Source organism: Scomber japonicus, chromosome 8 (assembly GCF_027409825.1).
Source record: "Scomber japonicus isolate fScoJap1 chromosome 8, fScoJap1.pri, whole genome shotgun sequence".
In the NCBI taxonomy this organism is placed as follows: Eukaryota; Metazoa; Chordata; class Actinopteri; order Scombriformes; family Scombridae; genus Scomber; species Scomber japonicus.
Window position 1 is genome coordinate 27,612,493 of NC_070585.1, and position 16,377 is coordinate 27,628,869.

Here is a 16,377-nt window from a genome sequence, read left to right on the forward strand (position 1 = left end):
CCATTATTTTATATGCTATTTATTATTTTATTATTTCCAAATTCCTAACCAAATGTACTGCAGAGATGCCCTCGAAAATTTCATTATACATCGTGTAATGACAATAGTGACTAAACAGTCCAAAGATGTTATCTTTATTGTCATTCTCGATACATAAAAGCTTAAAATCCTCACATATGCGAAGCTGCTACCAGCAAACATTTGGCATTCTAGTTATTAATATGTTGTTGTTAATCTGACTGAAATGAATATGTGATTTGATTGATTGAAATAATTGCAGTTCAATTTCTATCTAATGAATAAGTTGACTAATCACTGCAGCTCTACAGAGGTTTATTTGTAAAAAGAAGCAGCACTCAGCACTACATCAGCATTGGGAGCAAGTAGCTTAAGACAATTAAACACTTTACCTGTTTTTCACTGTGTCAAATTTAATTTCATGAATATTTCACATCATCTCATGTTCTGGTTCTAGCTGCAGGTTGTGAGCGTGTGATTCATTAAGCTTGAGCTAAACCAGTGAACAACTTCAACAGAAACAACTTCACCTCTGATTCAGCTTCACATCTGTCTCTTCTTTCTTTCTTTCTTTCTTTCTTTCTTCTTCCCCTCCATGACAATTCGACAGAAGAGAGATCTAACTACTATCATTCTTTTTACTCGTCACCCCCTCCGTTCTCTATTTTTCTACCCTTTTTTATCTCCTTCTCTTCCTCTTCCTATCCACAAAAGCTTTCTTTGGTCTCTTATCCACCCATCTCCGTCCTAATGAAATTTCCTGAGTGCTGATCAAAGAAGGAGCCTGTGCCTTGTCAAAAAGGACACAGGAAAGTAGAATGTCGCGGTGCTCCTTAAGCTCCTGCTTGTGCGTCTGTGTCTGTCTTTCTTCCATTTTTTTTTTTTTTTGTCTTTGGATCTTCAGCTTTAAACTTAAAAGAATACTTTTGTATCTCTGATGCTGTGAGGAAGTGTTTTGTTGTAAAATAGGAGATCCAGCATTAAGAAAAGACATTACCAGCACCTATAACTATATTATATTATACAGTCATTATAAAGGTAAATTAAGAAATAATCAGGTACTTTTCAAACTATGTTGTATGTATATATATATATATATATATATATATATATATTTGTCACTGATGATGATTGGTAATGATAACACATGCTTACTACCTCAGATATGAAACCACACAAACTCTGGCAAGAACAATGCTGATGAGGGTCTTTCCAAGGACACCCAAAGCACTTTGAGGATACATTTTATCTTGGATTGAATGTTTTGTACTAAAATTATTATAAAATGTATTTAGTTTGGTTTCGTTCACCTGATATTATGAGAGGAGGGTCCTCAATGACACTCAACTACAGAAGTGGTCAAGACTGAGACAATAAAGACTTGTTTTCATTGTGATCCAAACCATTTTTGGGATCTTCTATATCCCTCTCCTTCCATTTCTCATTACCGTTCGCTCCCTACTGTCCCACTCAAGCATATTTTTTTAATCCTAAATTAATTTAAAACACAAAAATCTCATATCCCAAACTAGACAAAAAGAAAGGTTTGCACATCTGCAGTTGTTTCATGTATACTGGTAACTGCCCTCTGCAAATCCATCAACACTTTATGATACTCCTCAGAGAAAACCTTCACATACTAATTTTGGGTAACCCTCCTCCCCTTACACTCCTTCCCCCACTCCATTTCTGGCCCACTTGTGGAGAATTGATCCATCGCTGCGGTGGAGGAATGACAGCAACTTCCTCCGCTTCTGCAACTGGTTGCTGTCTCATTTCAAACTCCATTAGTGGTGTGGCGGCTAAGAAACAGCCTGAGTATGTTTGCATGTGTGTGCATCTTAGAGAGGGAGAGAGAGAGCGAGAGAGGGAGAGAGAGAGAGAGAGGGAGAGAGAGAGCGAGAGAGAGAGAGAGAGAGGGAGAGAGAGAGAGAGCGAGAGAGGGAGCGAGAGAGAGAGAGCGAGAGAGAGAGACTCTATTAACAGTAGGTAGGGGGTCAAGCCCCTGGGTGGACAGATGGGAAACCCCATGTGTCCTTCCACAAGCTGGCCTCCTTCTCAGGAAGTGGTCTCCCAGGCAGCTGAGAAATCAGATTACCTCCTCCTGCCCGCACCCCTACTGAGTATGTATGTGTGTGTGTTAATGTGTGTGTGGTTGTGGTTGCTTAGTAAGGTTCAAGTCATTTGAATGAGGAACCTATGACATACATGAGGAGCGGAAGCGGCCAAATGGACAGATAGGCACCCCACTTACACCCTTTAGCACCCTTTTACCGCCCCTCCGCCACCACCATCACTGACTGTCAGTTCACACCGGAGATGGGCAGGCATTTCCATACCAATGGCAGGATATGATGGGACAAATGAAGATTAATGGGACGCTTGGGTGTCAATGAAGTCATTGTCGGCTGTTGGTGGAGCAGAGGAGGCTCCTGGGGGCCTCAGCTGTTTGACAGACAGAGTGGGAGGGATGAAGAGAGGGGAGAAAGGGGAGAAAGTGGCATTTACTTTAGTTTGAAAGGAACAGGCCTGTTGTCCATCTCTCATCTGCTGCTATGAGACAGTGTAGATATACGCTTCTTATCTAATCGTTTTTCTGGGTTCAAGGATAGTTCTATAGAGTTAGGAAACTATGTTAAACAATGTCAGAAAGATTTATTTTTATTATACATACTAAATGAAGATCAGTTCTGTAAAGCATTGACATATTATTCATTAAGGAAAGACCTACAGTATGTGCTTCAGGTCGTAGTTCTTATAATATTGGAAAAAAAGGAATATCTTTATAATAATCCAATACCAGCCAATGCAGTCTTATCACTTTACTGGAAAGCTGCTCTGATTGATACTTTTTTATAGTGACATTAGATGACCACATGTAAAAAGAGTAGCTCATGGTGATAAAGTCAGAGAATGATCACCTGAATCTGCACTTCAACTCAAGTCTTTAGTGTCTTTCACCTCATTCTTTTGGTTTCATGGTACATAACTTAACTGTTTTGGTTCAGAATATAATGTAATCTTTGTCATTGTAGTGAAACAATATTGAAATGCAGTCCTTAAAAGTGGAAGAAAAACAATAATCAATAATTGCTTCTAAAAAGAAAAGAAAAAACATACTGTATCACACATAAAACATTCATATTCTGCAGATATTGCTCAATTCATGTGGAAATTACAGAATGGTCATTTTCTCTCTCACTGCTCTGATCAGGATCATTTCCAATAGTAATAAGTGTTTTTGTTGTTGTTTTTTTTGTGAAAAAGATAAATCCACAGTATGCTACCTGCCTAGCATACAAAGCTAACGACTGGTTGGTGAACACAGCGGAGCATTTAGCAGCCAAGATCCTAACATTTGGTTTCAGCCACAGCGTAACAGAACAAAAAGGAAAGGGACTATAATGCCTTACATTCTCTCCAGATAAATACTAATGTTTCTCCCTGTCTGCTGGATGTGTAAACAGGCAACTGTTTTCTAATTAGAATCACATTGGGATGATATCATACTGTGTTTTCGTGCAAGTTGAGTTTTTGTTGAACACGTTTTTAGTTTTACATGAGGTAAGTTTTGTAACATAACATTAATTAATTATTTTCATGCATGATACTTTTTATCCTGGTATGTCAATAGTGAAAAAAAAAGTTTCTTATGAATTACAGTATTGATATGTAAATATAGAGTATTAAACCAAGCCCTAATTAAGATTAATGAAATTAGTAACATTATAGGTTTTGTTATTAGGAAATAATGTGTTGGTTGTATTCTTTTTAAGATTTCAACAACAAAGCTTGTAGTTTCTTTCCATGTGTTTAATATCAAAAACATGGCCACTCTCACAGTCCTCATCATTCATTTTCTCATTTGATTAAGAAACTGCACTTCTCACATACAAACTAAAGAGGCCCTCCAGCTGTAACAGTGCTAACCTTTTCTTCTTTTTTTTTTTATGCACACGCACCAAGTCCTCCAACTTCCCCTCGTCTTTGTATTACCTCAGTGAAAAACATGACTAGGTTTGCAGCAACATACAGGGATAATGTGACTAATGCAGCTGAATCACATCCTAACAAAAGATAACAAAACGGATCATTTTGACATGAGAACACAAAGTCCTATTACTTCCTCTCGCCTTTAAATAACATTGGTGATAAATGAAATGTGCGTTATTGCTTTGTTAAAGCTGCAGACTCACCAGGATTATCTGCTATTGTTGCAACATACAAACATTATGTTCTTTTTAATTTCCTACAGCACCATCTGCTTCAAATGCTATAATGTCTTTTCTATAGCTGCAGTGGCCAAATGCAAGTAGGTTAGTTATTCCTCTGCATGATGGCATTTCACTAAACAAACCCCCCTCCCCCTCCTCAACCCCCCTCCTCACACCTCCTCCTGCCCCCCTCCACCTTTAAAAAAAAAAAAAAAAAAAAACGTCTTACACTTCCTCTTTCCTTTGTATTGCGCCAATCACCCAAGCCCACCTCTGACCCGCTGTGACCGAGCTGTGGTGATTGATTAGCACCACCAGGAATATTTATCCAAGCCTGTTCAATAGGAAGAACCCCCCGTCACTCTGTTTGTCGAGCAGCTGTCCATCTCGCTGATTGTACACATAAACACACACACACACATATACACACACTCAAACAAAATCCACCTTTCAACACCATTTACAGTTTGTTTAAAACTATGTGTTGACTTTTTTTTCTCCTTCTTCTTCATCTTCTTCTCTTGTTTGGTGTTTGCAAATCCATAGGTGGCTTATTCCTCAGCAACGATCGTGTTGGTTTGTTGTTTCACTGAATGGCCTATTTGTTTACCCTAATGTGCGCTGGGCTCCATCCATGCTATCAGGAGGCAAGGACTGTTACAGTGGAGAAGATTACTAGCAGATGGGTCTTTGTTTGGGACCAGAAGTTACCAACTGGGCTCTTATCAGATCAAGGGGTGAAACAAAAACAGAGGCCATAGAATTAGGGTTGGTAGAAAGGACAGTACGTCTACCCTGGTAGATGCTGTATAGGTGCAATAAGCATTGCTGCATACCAGTTAATAAGTTACATTAATCATTTTACCACCTCACTGGACACTTGCATATGTCCTAGACATACATGATGTCATATTTAAAGGTCAATATGTAAATTATAGATGAAAAAAGAAGGTTGGAAGGCATTTTGATATATATAGTGAAAAATGCCCATCAGAGATTTATAGAGACTGACTGTTAACTTTAAATTGCCTGTTTGTCCTAACAACTATCCAAGACCGCAGCATATGTAAGTTACTGTCCCATAAAAGAAAGAAAAGCAGTAAATCTTTACATTTGAGAAATAGGACAGAACCAGATTATGCTTGGTATTTCTTCATGAATGACCTGAACTAAACTAAGCAAAATAGTTTTAAGCTATGTTTTACTGTTGCTGGTTGCAAACAACAGCAGAATCAATCTTTGTTTTCAGCATTTAGATTCGCCATACCAGCATGTTTAAATCACATGCTTTCTCATAAATACCCACTCCCAAAATCACATTCTTCTCAGCTACCACTGAAGCACAAAGTACTTTTTATATTCATATTTTATAAATAAAATATTGTTAGACTATAATCGTACAGACAGACCGTGCCCTGACAGGTCTGACCACAATAACCCACCCACTGACAAATGTCCTCTTTCCCTGTGTTACCTGCCTATGTCACTCACCATGTTGTGGGTGAAATTGTGCCAGGATATTGTTTGAGTTACCAAACAGCTCCCTGGGCATGTTATCGTTTTGGAGGAATGACAACAAATAAATAGCAGTAACCTTTATTGCAGCATCTTCATGAGAAAACTGTACCACATTTTGCCAGATAACATAAAAGTTAATTTTGTTTTGATCATATCTGGCAGTAAAACATGTCTGAATATGAAGTAGTGTTAGGTGAATTGACTCTTTAAATGTAGCAGAAAAACCAAACATTTCTTTTGCTGGTTTTTGATTTGTATCTCAATATGATTTTATAGACTAAATAGCAAACCACAGCATGTATATGTCATGTAGTTGTTTTGATTCTGTCGTATCTTCTTCCAACAGTGATTTCATGTCACTGATTAAAACTGACGGTTAAGACTTGTCTTGTCTTCTCTGTCCAATGGTGGTCTGCATTAGCTTTTCTCCCCTCTTCATGTTCAAGCTCCTCCCTCTGAAAATCAGCCTTTTCTAATGTAGTGTAGCTTCTGAACAGAAGATGGTGCCAAACCTGACATGGGTCAATTCTTTTCACAAGTGTTTTCTAAACTCACCAGTCATAAGGATTAAAAAATCACACAAATAAAGACACAGGCTTAGAGGGAAAAAAAAAAGTCCAAACATGCAATTTGTTAGTGAGAAACCTCTGCAATAAAGGGTTAAGTTCCAGCCACTTGCACTAAAAGTATCCACTCAGACTGGTGTAAGGAATTTAGATAAAAGTGATGACTGAATGTCAGATGTAGGCAGTCTTCTTTGTGGCTAGCAACAGCAGGAAACATGCCACTAAATAAATTTTTACCACATAAAAAAAAGACTGAAAATGGTGTCGTAACATTTAACAGTGTGCAGTATAGTGTTATGACACTTTGTGCTGTCTCACTAAACTTAGCAGTAATTTGGTTGTTCTATCCGGTTTATTGGCATCCACTGAACTGTAGCTCTACAGCATGACGTATGACACTGAAACATGAGGATGAAGCGTGAGGTCTTGTGAGATATTTTATGAGTCTTCATGGTCTTGTGGTCTTGTGTCCCAACACTTGTCTCTACTAAAACAAACCGGTGTCGTAATTGTGCGACATATGGCTTTTTTATCAGTCACTATTCATTATTTTACATCACGTTTATCATATTTAATGTCTGTCAAAGGTCTTTTTTTTAATGTAAAATCCACAAAATGGAACACTTATATACCCTGAATGGATCAAAAGGACTTCAGTTCATCCTCTGTATCATTAAATTTCAACCATATGACAGTGCATATGGCCCTGTATCCTCTTCTAAACAAGAGCTCATGTTGATAAAGGCGCATTAATTCATCAAGTCCTTCTGTGGTCTACTGGGCCTTAGCGGGAGTCATGCAAAGTAAATACAGGCCAGTTTGAGCAGCCTGAACATCTGCCAGTGTTTTCCGAGCCAGTCTGGACGTTGCTAATTGTAATCACAGTCGAATTCCACCAGACTGTAATTAGTGGGCCACTTGGTAAATATTCGGGCATTAGCTGAGTGTAGCTTTGATTTTTTTTTTCTCCTCTCTCTCTCTGTTTTGCATTCAGAGCTCACATCAGTGCCTCAGTGCCAGTGTGTGTGTGTGTGTGTGTGTGTGTGTGTGTGTGTGTGTGTGTATGTGTGTGTGTATGTGTGTGTTTGTCTTTGTGTGTTTGTGGCCTTCCATTCATGTATGCCTGCATGCTTTTGTCCCAGATCTTAATCAGTGGTGTTTTGCAAATAATTTATGCTTCTGTTATCACATGTGTGGTGAACCTGAATGGCGGGGTTTCCCACCACATGACTGCTCAGAAAGTGTCGAATAAGCTATAAATCAACCATAAAATAAAATAAGATGTATATTCATATGCTTATGTGATTTGTAATACATATGTGTTTTGATTTGCAACAGTTTGGGTCCATGTTTCTTGGTTGAGGTAGTTTGGAGAGCGTGGAAGAAGACTATAACTCATAGCCACACTGGTATACTGAGATTTCCACAATGCTCGTTGATTGTTACTAACATTCGACCTTACCAAGCCCAGATGAACAGCTGCTATTTTATCGAGCATGAACAAAACAGGCTGCACGTAACCTAAACGTCACACTGGAGTTCAGAGGCTAAAGGACAAAGGAGCTCAACTATATGCATCCATCCATGCATGTGCGCCGCCAAACCAGCTCAAAGACTGCAAGGCGCTGTCTGATGACGCTGCTTTTCTCATATCTATCCAACCACAGTATGACTTAAAGGTACATTTAACACTTCCCACTGTAAGACTGGGACTCACTATCATGTTTAATGTAATAATCAGGGATGCAACCAGCTATTTTTTGCAGGGTTTGACTTTAATAATCCGTATAATAACCAAATATTCCCATGACTTGATCCCAGAGCCAAAGTGAGGTCTTCAGATTGTTTGACTAGTAGTCCAAAACCCAATATATTCAGTTTACAAAGATATTGAGCACTATCAAACGGCAGGTAATCATTTAGCAAAACTATAGTTAATTAGTTTAAGTCAAGTCAAATAATCAAGTAATGGTTTCAGCAGTACTTTATATGACTCCAAAGTAAAGGGACCATGTAAATGTGTGTATCCAATGTATGTGCTTCTTTAGTTTGTGTGTGATGGGTCATATAAATATCTCTTATTTCGTACTTTCATGTAGACTATACATTAAAACCTGAGTGAAGAAACCTCTGATGAACACACAAGGCCTCACAAGAGGGCATGGAAGGATCCTCAGAGTTTCTCCCTGTGAATACCTTTTGTTTTGCCTTTTCTTTGGCAGAAACCTCCACCTGAGCCATGCCTCCACTCAACAGGAAACAACCCTTAGCTAAAAGAGCGGCTATAAGCCAGCCAGTCAAAACAGGCCATATTTTATTTTGTGTTGGCCTGACGTTATCATCTCTCAAGCTTTGCTCTCCTCTCGTGACGAGCCAAGCATGATGGAATCTCTATTGGTGCTGTCTTAAAGGATTAGAGCTTATTCACTGTTTTTTCCTGACTGCACAGTTCTGAATAGGGCCCCGCTGCCACAGTACAGGGTGTTCTGCTGAAGCTGAAGCTGAGTTGTCAATGCTACCCGCACTGTAGCTTGTCGCATCTCTCCGCTTTTTAAATGTCGTGTTCTTGTTCTCGTCTCTAAATTTAACTTTTTAACCGTTTTCATCAAGAACATGCTGTTCTATAACAGTTTTTTTTTCTTGTTTTTTTTTTCTCCTTGCTTAAAAGCCGCTCTGTCACAGTCTTGTTTTAAGAGCATTCAAAGTATTTCATGCACTGGTTATGTGTCTAAGATGCAGTAATGAGAGGGCAGAGTGAGAGTTTTGACTTGTGGCTTAGTTAAGCTACAGTGGCAAAAGAAAACAAAAAGTGTGTGTGCGTGTGTGTGTGTGTGTGTGTGTGTGTGTGTGTGTGTGTGTGTGTGTGTGTGTGTGTGTGTGTGTGTGTGTGTGTGTGTGTGTGTGTGTGTGTCTTTGCAAGCAAGTAATGGGATACCACCTAGGGATGGATGAGCTCTGGGAAGCTGTGTGCATGTGTGTTTGTGAGCATTGGGAAGCAGGATCCCCAGGCAAGTATCAAACTTCAAGGGCTGTATTAGTATCAGTTTACACATGTGTGCATCCAAGAATACCACCACAAAAAGCCTCCGATCCAACCAGATGCAGAGAACTAACTCTGGTTATCTGTCTACAAGAAAGACATCATTTGGTTGAAGACATTGTAATAAAATGTACAATTAGACTTGATAAACCTAAAGAGAAGTGAGCAGAGGATTTCCTATTCTGATGCAATACAACATCTACAGTCAAAAGCAGTCTTTATACTTTTAGAAAGACAATTTAAAGATTAAAAATGGAACAATTTAAGACCTAAAAAGACAATGTTCATGTTTCTTTGTTCTTTTATGTTAATGTTAAGGTGACCAGAACAAGTGTAGGTTTTGTCATTTCTGTTTTGGTGAACAAGAGAGAAGATAGTGTGTGTGTGTCTATCTCTCTCTCTCTCTGTGTGTGTGTGTGTGTGTGTGTGTGTGTGTGTGTGTGTGTGTGTGTGTGTGTGTGTGTGTGTGTGTGTGTGTGTGTGTGTGTGTGTGTGTGTGTGTGTGTGTGTGTGTGTGTGTGTGTGTGTGTGTGTGTGTGTGTGTGTGTGTGTGTGTGTGTGGTGGGGGGGTGAGGGGGTGTGGAGGAGGGAAGGAGGGAGGGAGGGAGGGATAGGGAGGAAATGAGGGCTCTTTGTGCTCTGCTACCTGGCAGACATCTCCAGCATGTGTCGTCTTGCCTCTTGGCAAGCCGAGACCACCGGCGCCCTTGGAATGCTCTCAGTTCAGGAAATCTCGTTTATTCTCATAAATGCTACTCCTAACCCCCCTCCTGCAATGTTGCTGGAGAGCTGGTATATTTTCCTCTTTTTTTTTTACGTCTCTGCGTGTCTGTCTTTATTGCTCTGCCTCCGTATTTCCTTTGTCCTCTTTCTATTTAGATCTTTGTAAAAATTTTAAAGATTTGTCTAGACTGCTCAAACCAAAGCGGTTGCCTTTTAGCGTGAGTGGTTAATTGAATAATTGTGGACAAAGTTGTTAATCACTGAGCAGGCCTGCTCAGCCACTATTGGACTGAAGTGGTATTTCAGGTATTAAAACTATTACTGTATCACAATATATATACATATTTGAACATGGAATTACATATAATCATGATAACAAATGCCGTTCATCTTTAATGGGCACATGTGCACAAGCGTCTCTGTGGCTACCATCCTTGTAAACTGGCCTGTTCATATAAACCAGTATATTCCAACTTCAGTTCAAAAGGCTCCACAGTTGTCACAAATCTTCCAGTAACAAAATGTGTCACTTACATAGAAGTAGATGAGGAACTTAGCACCTACCATTAAAATATATATATATATATATATATATATGTGTGTATATATATATATGCAGACGACTTAGTGTTTTCAAATAGAAGTAACATTTTCTAACAGAAGTGTTATTGAGAAAAGAAATTGTCAATGGTCCCATATGTCCTTGTTTCTACTTCAAACCTTCTCACATAATTAAATAAGATGCCTGAACATCATCAACTCCTGTAGCTCACAGGTATATTTAGCAAAACACTGATATGCATCAATGCTGCTGCTAGTTTTAACCAGTTATCAAGCTGACATTATCTACATTATTGAGATAAATTGATCAGTTCTCATCATCTCTCTTCTGACTATGCATTTAACCAGTCAGTCAAGCCATTTCTCTGATGCCACACAGACAGAGGAGACAGGGACGATTATGGTAAACTGTCCAAATTTTGAGAAACCCCAAATTCTTCATTAACTCCATTGCCTCAATATCTTTACACACTATGCTAGGATTAATCTGATTTGGTCTTCAAAACTTTACCACCACAGATATTAAATTTAGACTCACTGAGTGATAAATACCTGACCATATGAATCATAGAAGGACGTAAGCCAGTCAGCCAGCCAGTCAGCCAGTCAGCAAGCCAGCAAGCAAGCGTACTCTTTTTCTTGTCTCCGTACAAACCAGGGAGTAGGAAGGAGTCATCATTCGCCACCATCAGAATACAGTCAGACCCACATACAGAGCAGAAGCTGGTAGGGGGCCAGCTGGGGGTGGGGGGTGCAACAAATAATACCCCCTTTGTATGTTCCAAATATCCCCTGCTGAAGCCCCCTGAGCCCAGCTCTCTGCTCGGGGGATCCCAACACCACATTAAGAGCTACTTACAAGTGGATAAGGTGTAAGTTTGGGGGGGGGGATTTGAAATGGGAGTTGAAGGAGTAGGGGGGTACAGTAATGTCGCAAAGGGAGGTACAATGTGTCTCCTTTTTTTCCTGTGATAAAAAGCAGGTCTGTACTCCCATATTTTGTTCACTTCAACGAGGTCCAGCAGCATGTTTGGAGAATGGCTAAACAAATGGGCTATTATTTGCCGCAGTCATCTCAGAGGCGCACTGGACAGGCCGGGGGAGTAACGGTATCCCAATGTATATCCTCTGCCGGCTTCAGCCGTCTTCATCAAGATTTAAGTTACCCATTGTAGCTGAAATGAAATCAATCCCGCCAGGCCCTTCTGTGAGGAGGACCATTTGGCTGTCAGAGGAGGGGTTGTGTTTCCATGTACCGGAGCTGTATGTATATATATATCAGTGTTGGTTAAGCATGTGGTTAAGTAGACTCCATTGATGCTATAAGGACTGTAGCTGTTAGCTTAAGGCCCATCTGCAGCTAATAACTAACTCACTTGACATTATTTATGTTTTTAAAAATCCCCTTCGTGGTTCCCAGAGCCTATGTTGACATCTTCAAATAGCTTTTTTTAATCCGACCATTAGCCTAGAACCATGTTATTCAATTTACTTTGATATGAAAGATTGAAAAGCAGCAAATCCTCACATTTTAAGAAGCAGAAACCAGCAATTTTATGGCATTTTTTCCTGTTGAAGTGTCTTAACTGACAGTTCGAGAAATGTCTATAGTAAATATAAAGCTACAACCAGTAGCCGGTTAAATAGTGTGGGAGTGTCGTTGTCACCATAAGGTCACCAGGCAACCAGCAGGGACTAAAGGAAGTCACTGTGCCTTGCTAAAAGCACAGTGTGTCATAATAACGCTAACACAAATGAGATATAATGTGCTAATTAGTGAGCTTTACTGGTGCTCTGAGGCGGATTTTGTTACCTTTGGACAGAGTCAGGCTACCTGTTTCCTCTTGTTTCCAGCTAAACTAAGCTGACTTCCTGCTGGAGGTTGCTCTCAGCACGAAACCGATTTAGAATATTTCCCCAAATGTCAAAGAATTATTTTATTGTTGTTATTATATGTTATTTGGAATAGGATCCTTGGAGGAACTGATTCCCTGCACCATAAAAGAGACAAAGTGATGTGTGTCTTTCCTTCTATTCATCAAAGAATTATTTTACCAATTTCTTTCTAACTAATCATTGCGCAATAGCTACAATGCTTTATATATCTGTCTGACACTGTGCCAGACAGTTGAGCCAGTGCTGTATGTCAATGGAGGTACACAAGTTCATAAACGATCTGTTTTTGCTCACATCTGAATGATAATGCTCCCAATGTGCTTAACTCTGAGTAGACAACATTACACATTGGTTGGCCAGAATTTGTCCATTTGTAGATGACGATAACCAGTACCTCGTTTAAGAAAGTTACAATGTGACCCCTGAGGTCAGGTGAAGATACAACAATAAAGCGTGACAGAAACATGTCTGAGGTCTTTGAGGCCCTGTGGCCCCCGCTGCAGGGACTTGGCAGATGCATCGGAAAGAGGATGACGGGGCACTGTCACTTCATTTCCTCTTTCACAGGCTCCACTTGATGAATGACCGTGTGAAATGCGGCTGCTTCTTAGGGTTGGGATTGCGCCTCAGTGTGTTTATATGGGTGTGTGTGTAGGTGTTGCAGTATAGGGTACCAGCGCTTCTTTTTTTACCCTGCTTGTCATCTCTGAAGTCAAAGTAATTTACGCTTGTCAGGAAGTCCCCAGAAGCGCTCCCATGCCCAAAAAAACCTTGACTCGGGTCGTTTGGGGGATGGAGGGGGTTGAGAGGGTGTCACACCCATGAAATGCTCTCATGTATTTCTTGTGTCAAAGGGCCATGGGGAGGTCCCATCCTAAATCCTGTTGCCTGAGAAATGAAAGAATTTCAGAGGTTGCCTGGTCCACTGTCCTCTGGGCCAGACCCCAGAACTAATCTCTTTCATCTCCTCTTCTTGCTAGCGGGAGGGAGATGGGCGGGCTGGGATGAGGAGATGCTACAGCCCTCCTCCTCTTCCTCCTCTTCCTCCTCCTTGGGGATCTTTGCTTCTGTCGAGCAGATCGCCTCAGGGAGATGTGGCTGAGCCCTCCTTCTCTATCGCCCTTCCCTTCTTTGCTGTGTAACTCTGCTGATCCCTCTGTACTGCTCCACCACCTCCCTCCCTCCACCACCTCCCACCCTCCCTCCCTCCCCCCTTTAAGCCTACCCCCTTTGCACCCTCCCTCCCTCCCTGGGCCTCTGAGCTGGACTGCCTTCCCTTTGGCTTTCCCCTCTTCCTTCCTTCCTCAGTTCCTCCACTAATAGCTCCCTTGTTCCTGACTAGTCAGGGCTGCCAGTTGAGCGGTCATTCGTGGAAGATTCATTCGCGGCACGGTAATTGTAAACAGACAGAGAGAGAGAGAGAGAGAGCGAGGGAGAGGGAGAGAGAGAGAGGGAGAGAGAGAGAGAGAGAGAGAGAGAGACTTTCAAGCATTAAACCTACTGGTTACAGACAGAAAGTAGAATGGAGGAGCTCTCAACTCTGTCTCCTTCTTGGACTCCCTCCTCACCGTCTCCCTCCTCCTTTTCCTCTCCCTCTCTCTCTCTCTCTCTCTCTCTCTCTCTCTCTCTCTCTCTCTCTCTCTCTTTCATATCTCCATCATCTTTATTACTTATCCGGTTGCTCCCCCTCATCTCCCCTCCTACCCGGCCTCCTTTATTTTCTGCCCCTAATAATTCAGGCAGTATTTACATCCATGGGCGATCTGTGTCTTGTTTCACTGCTAAATGTTGCATGGAATTATGTTACGCCCTCGAATGCTTAATAGAGCCCAGCTACACGCTTGCTATGTTGTTTTGGTTTCCAGAAATGGAGTCACATGTTTGTTGGGCTTTGTGTCTAGTTTAGATCTAGGGAGACATGCACACAATAATAAAACATACAGATTTCCTAAGCCGCCATCAACATTGAATTTAGATCCTCTTGTTTCATGTTAGTAGTCCAACAAGTAAAATCAACTTTGAATTTACCTATGAACCTCCTCAGACTTTTACTTTTAGGTTTTAGGCAGATAAAAATGTATTAATAAGTATCAAGTAAGTATTTAGGAACTCTGACAATAGAAGTAAAACTCTTCCTGTACGCTTGAAGTAGTTCTGTGAATTCCTACTTAAGTAATACGTTCTCAAATACTATGTGACATTCCGGTAATTGCATTCATTTGTTGTAATGAAACAGTGCAATTTTTAATATGACTTGCGGTCCAGCTCTGGCCTTCAGTGTGGAGAATATGATTTCTGTGCAGGAGTGAATTTTTTCAAGTTGCCCCAGTAACAAGGAAATACGTTTGTTGGCTGGTGGAAACAGTAAACATGAGGGAGGATGACACAGGGAATGTGTGTGTGTGTGTGTGTGTGTGTGTGTGTGTGTGTGTGTGTGTGTGTGTGTGTGTGGGTGTGTATAAGTGAGAATCCTTTAGTGCCAGGCAACCAGACCCAACCAGACCCGTCCCTGACCTCAAGTGATTGCTCCTCAAAGCTCCTTAAGCCGTCAGCAGCCAAGCAGTTGCCTGTTGTTCTCTTTCTCCCTGGTTTTATCTCCTTTTAACTCCATCCACGTTGTTTGATTCAATATTTTCTTTTCCTTTCCCACAGTTCTCTCTCCAGTGTCTAACAGTAGTTGTTTGGGAAAAGATTTATCAAACTTCAGTGTGTTTTGCAACCAGTGGCGCATCCCTTCTATTCTCATTCAACACAAGTCAACATATATTACAACTGAGGGAGGTGTCCATCATTGGCTTACCTGCACCCCATACCATGTTTACACCTAGAATGGAAAGCTACATGGGAGTGTTTACTCATCTGAGCTCTGACACAAAACCACTAAAAGACCACATACCTGGCTATAAACATACCACAGTAAGCTTTAGCTTTGTGATCTCCTGTGTGTTTTCACTCACAGTTAGCTTTTGTTGCATGCAATAAACATGACTCAGTTGTTAGGTCATGGGTAAACATTTGCATTCAGATAATGCACTTTCCACAAGCCATTATAAAGAGAGCGTCTTGCATAGGCAACAACCCAGCTTCGGCATGAATGGGGCATTATTTTTCCCTCTCAGTGGTGTTAAATACATGTTGAGCACATACTTAGTTGTCTAAGAACAAGATAGCAGGTAGTGAATTAAAGTATTTATTATTGTTTATTTTAAGTATTTCATGTGTTTTTCTTTAAGCTTGCAGTATTCCATGCATGAGCATTTCGAAACCCAAATCAGTAAGTCTACTTTTTTCGGATGGCTCATTTTTGACCCCACTACAGCAGTTCCTAGTAATGCTGGCCTTTAAGGTGTTTGAGCTCGTCCGGCTGTCATACTCTTTGACAAATGAGAGTTAAAAGCCATGAATGTAAGTGTATTGTGTGTAGGCCATGAATTGTTTCTCGTTCTTCCACATGCTCAGAACAACTTTATGTTTACAGCACAACACAGAGTACAGACTGACTTTCTTAAAATGGGAAAAGCTGAAAAAAGAATGAGGCTGTTCTTTGCACCGATGTGCTCGTGCTGCCCTTGAAAACGTTCATTTTGTGCCTTGATTACGGTGTACGGTTTCTCTCAAGACAAACAAAGCACACTAAATGCAGCATGGCCAATTGGTCCAATCCTGAATTAAGGCGGAGGGAAACGGAGAGAAACCAATTAGGAGACGGAAGCCACTAATTAAAAGCTGCATGCTCGACAGATTGCATCAATTTTATTTTCTTTAGCAATGGCCAGGGCCATAATTTCAGAGCTTGCTCGTACGCCAGTCCACATTCCAGGACAGCTGCCTTCTGTGTTTG

The 16,377-nt window shown here is 40.7% G+C and overlaps 1 protein-coding gene across 1 annotated transcript in view; it reads left to right on the forward strand.

Annotated features, from left to right (window-relative positions):
- The window catches only part of spata5 (spermatogenesis associated 5), a 117,712-nt gene that overhangs the window by 40,751 nt on the left and 60,584 nt on the right, over positions 1-16,377 (forward strand). The gene's annotated exons all lie outside the window — the stretch shown is intronic.